Source organism: Stigmatopora nigra, chromosome 7, assembly GCF_051989575.1.
Source record: "Stigmatopora nigra isolate UIUO_SnigA chromosome 7, RoL_Snig_1.1, whole genome shotgun sequence".
Lineage (NCBI taxonomy): Eukaryota > Metazoa > Chordata > Actinopteri > Syngnathiformes > Syngnathidae > Stigmatopora > Stigmatopora nigra.
In genome coordinates this window covers 11,632,356-11,638,591 of record NC_135514.1, presented here as the reverse complement: position 1 = coordinate 11,638,591, position 6,236 = coordinate 11,632,356, and the positions used below count along the sequence as shown (strand labels likewise).

Genomic DNA, 6,236 nt, shown 5'->3' with positions numbered 1-6,236 from the left:
CATGTTTTATTAATCGTTGTCATTTTGGTCAACTGATCACTTCACTGTCTGTGTTTTTGACTGTTTTGATGAAAATGTTATGAATTTAGGCAAATTCCAATTTCAAAAATATTTAAATATAAATGATAAATACCCACATTGCATTGTATCTATCGGTACAACCGGTACTCGGATGTTTGGTTGCCGGACGTATGGTCGCCCGGACGTTTGGTCGCCCGGACGTTTGGTCGCCCGGACGTTTGGCCGCCCGGACGTTTGGCAGCCCGGACGTTTGGCCACCCGGACGTTTGGCCGCCCGGACGTTTGGCCGCCCGGACGTTTGGCCGCCCGGACGTTTGGCCGCCCGGACGTTTGGCCGCCCGGACGTTTGGCCGCCCGGACGTTTGGCCGCCCGGACGTTTGGCCGCCCGGACGTTTGGCCGCCCGGACGTTTGGCCGCCCGGACGTTTGGCCGCCCGGACGTTTGGCCGCCCGGACGTTTGGCCGCCCGGACGTTTGGCCGCCCGGACGTTTGGCCGCCCGGACGTTTGGCCGCCCGGACGTTTGGCCGCCCGGACGTTTGGCCGCCCGGACGTTTGGCCGCCCGGACGTTTGGCCGCCCGGACGTTTGGCCGTCCGGACGTTTGGTCGCCCAGGCCTTGGTAGATTAGGTTCAAATTATGACAGAGTTTACTGTTGAAACCAGCTCTCAAAATGATATTTATGAGAAAGAGAGAGTTTAATATCTAAATATATAATGTCAAAAGTCTTAGTATACTTTGGCCTAAACGTCCAGCGACCAAACATCCAGTGACCAAACGTCCGGTCTGGAGCTTCATGACCAACTCCATAAAATTTGGATTGCTTTCTTTCTATCTGCAGGATTGAGTCATACACTGGAGGTAAATTGGGTTCGATTCCAGACTCAACACTTGACAATGTCTGCTTTTAATGATTTCAAGTGGATTAAAGCATTTGTCAATTTTTGGGACAAGTGAGCAATTTTATATAATATCGTAGCCTCTGAAAGAGGCATTTAATGGCTTAATGCACTTCAACAGAGCAATGAGTGACTGATATTTTTAAATTTGAAAAAGTGACAAAAACATCGCCTGTCCCTAGGGAAACGTTTGTTACATTTTAAACATCTAAAAAGTCAATTAAAAGCCTCAACTTCACAACTGTATGGCAGATATGACAAGCAATCATACACAACACTGCCATCAACTAAAAAAAACATGAGAAAAATGACATGCCATTTGGGAAGCTGCACGCAGATCAAGGCTTTGAAAGAATACCACCACTGATTGACATTGATTGGATTTATACCGATACAGTACACAACCACACACCATCTTATGTGCATGTGTGCATTATTGGTGTCTGTCTTAAGCTGATGATTGTTTAATTAGATGGTACAAAGGTGTGTGTCCATCATTTTCCAAGCCCTCCGGGGAAAAGACAATTGTATCATTGCATAGAAGACCTTTTGCCAATGTCTATGGGACAGTGGGATGGATTTGCTATGATAAAGAAGAATTGTTGCATGTGTATTATTAATATGTCAGGGCAAAGAGATTTGGAAGTCAAAAATCTTATGACATATTTTTCTCGTATACTTCAGTTTTCATGCAATTTGCATTTTTGTATATATACTTACATTAGTGGAGTAGTGATTTTAACAATAACAATTTAAATTTTCAGGCATTTGGAGTTTGATATATTTTACGGAATCCTTACATTAGTTTGCTAAAAGCACTTAGTTGTATTATTTTGCTTCATATCATTAGTTTTGGAATATTTTTAAGCGAAAGCTTTGCACTTTCTTGGTTAAAATGATCACTTTGCAAAAATCTTTACTTTGCGTATATAATACAAGTAGTACATTGGGTATGAATGAGGTTCAGGGTTCAATTTTACATCCTGGGTGGAGTTTGTATGCACTGATTTAAATGGTAGGGGTATATTAAATGCTAGGGGTATATTAAATGCTAGGGGTACATTAAATGGCGCACAAACGGGAATGTACGATCCACTACGCACTCTTTATGGATGCATCAACGTTTTGCAGACTAAAACTACTTCTGAATAAAGTCTGACTTGGAATTTTAATGAACTTAAGTATCTATAATTATGCCCCCATGAACACCATACAAATATTGCCAAAAAAGCTGAGTTACCATTTACTATACCCGGGTATATTAAATGGCGCACAAACGGGAGGCTAAAAAAAAGTAAAAATCATTTTAATATACCCGGGAATACAAAATACAGTAGTGTTTTTGCGCGAAATATAATTTTCTACAAAAACAACTTATTTTAACGAAAGGATTATTTTGTACTACTTGCTTTTGGTCCAACTACAAGTAACTTTTACCCCAAAGTCATCTCTGAATTAAACATGGATGTGAAGGATTATAACGTCTATTGCGCAAAAAATAAATAAAATAACCATATGACAACCGCATGTGGCTTTACACAGTTTGGTACTGCGCCTTCGTTTTGCTTGGGGAAGCAGAAATTGCCGATAGGATGGAAAGGGGTGGGAGCTTGATATGGATGGTTGGATGGATGAGGAAACGGGAATCAGGATGGGAGGGGTTAATGCAGAAAAACTCAGTGGAGGAGGAAGCTTGGTGGAGGGAGGGGGGGAAACGACAATAAGAGGGCTGAGTGGTTCTAGTAAATATTTATATTGCATTATGATACGAGCAAGAGTGAAAGAGCCGGAGAGTAGAAGCAGTGAAAAGAAAAGGGGGGTGGACGGGTTGGTGGTGGGGGGTTTCGGATAGATCCTCCATCCCTTTATTAATTTTATTTGGCTCCGCTAAGTTTAGCATTCAACACGTGTCGCCAGTGATGGCGGGAGGAGGGGACTGTGGAGAGAGGGGAGAGGAGAGATTGAGAGAGCGAGAGAGAGAGAGGGAGAGAGAGAGAGGTTGACGGTTGCTAGGTGACGGGGCGCATATACTGAATTTTAACCAAAGAACAGGCAAAGAGGGAGAGAGAGTGTGTGAAGGGAGAGAGAGGGAGGACGAGAGAGAGAGGGAGAAAGGGGAGAAAGAGAGAGCGAGGGGGGAGAGAGAGCGAGAGAGAACGCTGGATACATGTAGAACATATATGTATGTTTAGGGAGATATTTTCCCGGCGTTTCTCTGCGTGGGGGTGAGTGTGGCTGTGAGTGTGTGTGTGTGAGCGAGTGTGTGAAGAGCCAGGGGGGGCACGCGCGCTCACACACACACACGCGCAAAAACGGATACCTCAAAACGGAAGGATGTGAAAAAGGATGGAGGGACGCAGGGAAAGAGGGGGGAAAGGCTGGTGAAAAACAGTAAGTCTATTTCTTTTAATGCTCTTTGCAATGTTGGATTCATTATGATGATGAGGTGGGTGCTGCTGGGGGGGCTTGAATGAAGGTGGTGGTGGTGGTGGTGGTAGTGGGGGGGCGGGCAGATGTTGGCATGTTTGGCCATCCGTCACATAGGGACGGACGGCCGGTGTTGGGGAAGTGGAAGCGGGCTGGCGCGCCGGAGCTTTGACCCTTCTGTCATTGGTGCGCCTTGCTTGGAAACTCACTAGCCGCATGTTGCATTTGGCAAGGCTGTTTTGGGAGAGGAACCCCTTTTTTGGGGGGGAAGGGGGTGTGTTACATGAGAGGGATTTATCCGCAAGGAATTTGATTCCAGTGAGTTTGTGCTCTGTTGTTAAGTCTTAAAAAAGAGCGGCGCGCCGCTGCAGCGTTGCCCCGCACCGCTGCAGATACACGATCATATCTGTTGATGCTCATTTTCTCGCCGCCTGCCCGCATGTGCGCACCATGGCTCACTGTCAACGTGTGCCGCAAGATTTTATGCTTCATCCCGGCGATATTTGGCGGAATGTTTAAGGCGTGAGGGAAGAAAAGGCTCTTACCGGAACCTCGACTCAAAAAAAAAGAAAAAAAAAACTCCCATCAGACTGATACGGTGGCGTGTTTGAGCCTGAGATGTTTAATTCTTCCCTGTGTGTGTGAATGGAGGGAGTTTGTCAGTATGTTTCTTAAACAACTTTAGAATCGGGGGTACATCACCCAACTCACAGCCGCCATCATCCTCTAGGATGCTTTTTAAAAAAAAATCCTAGCTTGTTGGAGACCACCAAGACTGAAGATGATGTTGTTGACCATAATAAAGCAGTCCTATTTGCTGCAGTGATTGTTAGCATATCGCTAACTAAAACTTAGTGTGTTTTCCAATACATAAACTAGAAAATGAATAGATGACTATGTGTTTTGTTAGCTGATATCCATTTCAATCAGGTCTTTTGCACCCACAGGTGACCGCTCTCATCATTATACACGCAGGCGCACTGCAGTATTGAAACTGCTGGTGGCGCCGGCCGCAAAGTGGCGCTTTCGGAGTGGGATCAGACCACGTACAGTTGCCCAGAGAGACCGTGCGTGGTGGTGGTGGTGGGAGGTTTGAGGGCGGGATGGGCAGTAGAGAGCAGAGGTGATGAGGGAGGGGGGGGTAGGGATGACGAAAGGTTCGAGGAGGAGGGGTTTGAGTCGGGGGAGACATTTGTAAAAGGTAGGAGAACAGAAGAGGGTAAAAGGAGGGCTGATGGGGAATTTACAATGAAGGCCTTAGGAGGGAAAGTTGAGTGACGCTTAGGAGGAAGGGAGCAATTTTATAAGAGGAATGGAGTTGCAATGTCATTGGAAAAATGGGGTGGGAGAAGGGGAATAAAGGCGGGGTTTTATGAGAAGTGTTAGCCAAACAGGTAGCAGGTTTTTGGGGGGGTTTTGGGCCGAATATTAGATTTTTTTGGTGTGGTGCTTGGAAATATGGATGGATTTGATAGTTATTGTTGTCGTTTGGTGATTTATGGTCTTGGTATAGAGGGAAAAAGTTTATAATGTGAGAATGTTGGTGATAGTTTACTTGTAGTGGAGGGGGAATAGTGGTTGGTGGCGCTAATAATGTTTTTGTAGAGTTATATGGTGGGAATTTGCGTGTAAATAATGTGAAAAGGTATTTTTCTTATGATGATGATGGATGTTTTCGGGTTTTTTTTTAACTAATTGAGTGTATTGGTGGGTTGGGCACTTAGCTCAATTAGTTGAGAGTACATCTACCATGCGAAAGATAGAGAGTTTGAAACCCATACCTTTAAAAAATTACCAATTTCGATATACACAGTTCTGGGTATGATGATAATTTGGCTTTTGTTGTTGATGACAAAGTCTATGTCTGATTATTTATCATATTTTCAAACATTTTCCTCTGAGGGCCACTTGCAGACAAATAAACTTGAAATTCTCCCACTTTTGTTAGAAATGGGCATCAAAATCTTTAAAAAATGGTATCATAGATAGACTTCATTTTGTCTTTGTGACTTTCCTGCTCAAAAACCGCCATTCTTAGTTTATATGATGTAACATTCGAGCCTCCTCTCCCCGCAAATCCTCCCATGATTTCCAAACCACTAATTAAGGTAAAGCTCATTGGCATACAACATCAATTAGCCTTTAAAGAGATCGTAGGTCGGTGCTTTTGTGCAATTACAGTATAACAGAAAGAGCCCCACCCCTAATACAAGTGTTCTTTTCTATGTTGAGAGTTGTGTTGATGAGGCGGTTATATATTCACTTTGTTCTAAAGCGCTGTTTGACAGCCTTCGCAGATGTTATCAGGACATTAAACGGGCCAGCTATCCGTTGCTAACGCTTCCATTGGATTGCCTCAGACAGGGCAAACTCCACAGATGGTGCACGCCATTTATTATTATTACAAGCTCCAGTTCAATTCCCTTACCAGGAATATGCCAACTTTATGAGGTGTCAGCTATTATTTAACAGTACAAAAGATACACTTTTAAGAAAAAATGGGGGTTTGGTTGTAAAATGATAGTCTTAATTTTAGACTATGTTTATCATAAAGCTTTGGTTTGCAGCAAATATTGACCTCACGCTCTTAAATATTGACGCAGTTGGGTGGTAGTTTATATTCGGCTCATTCATTTGTGGCATAGTTATTTTATTTTTATTTTGCTTGACATGTTTATTAACCACCTGGTATTTGCTACTGGTCTCTAAGGCCATTATTTTGAATAATAATAAAAAAATAATGGCATAAACTAGCTTTAATGCAGTAAGTATGATGCGTAATATATTATAATAACTACATTAAAGCATTAAATGTAGTCGTTGTGGGAGAAATGTGGAACAGCTGTGACATAAACTTGAAATTGTGTATACGTACACGTTAGTATGTTAA

At 43.3% G+C, this 6,236-nt stretch overlaps 1 protein-coding gene across 1 annotated transcript in view; it reads left to right on the top strand.

The window, feature by feature from the left end:
• The first annotated feature begins 3,055 nt into the window (after positions 1–3,055).
• grin2db (glutamate receptor, ionotropic, N-methyl D-aspartate 2D, b) overlaps positions 3,056–6,236 on the top strand; it is a 66,097-nt gene continuing 62,916 nt past the window's right edge. The window contains exon 1 of the mRNA XM_077721491.1: positions 3,056–3,310. The gene's annotated coding sequence lies outside the window, so the exon portion shown is untranslated. The remainder of the gene's footprint in view (positions 3,311–6,236) is intronic.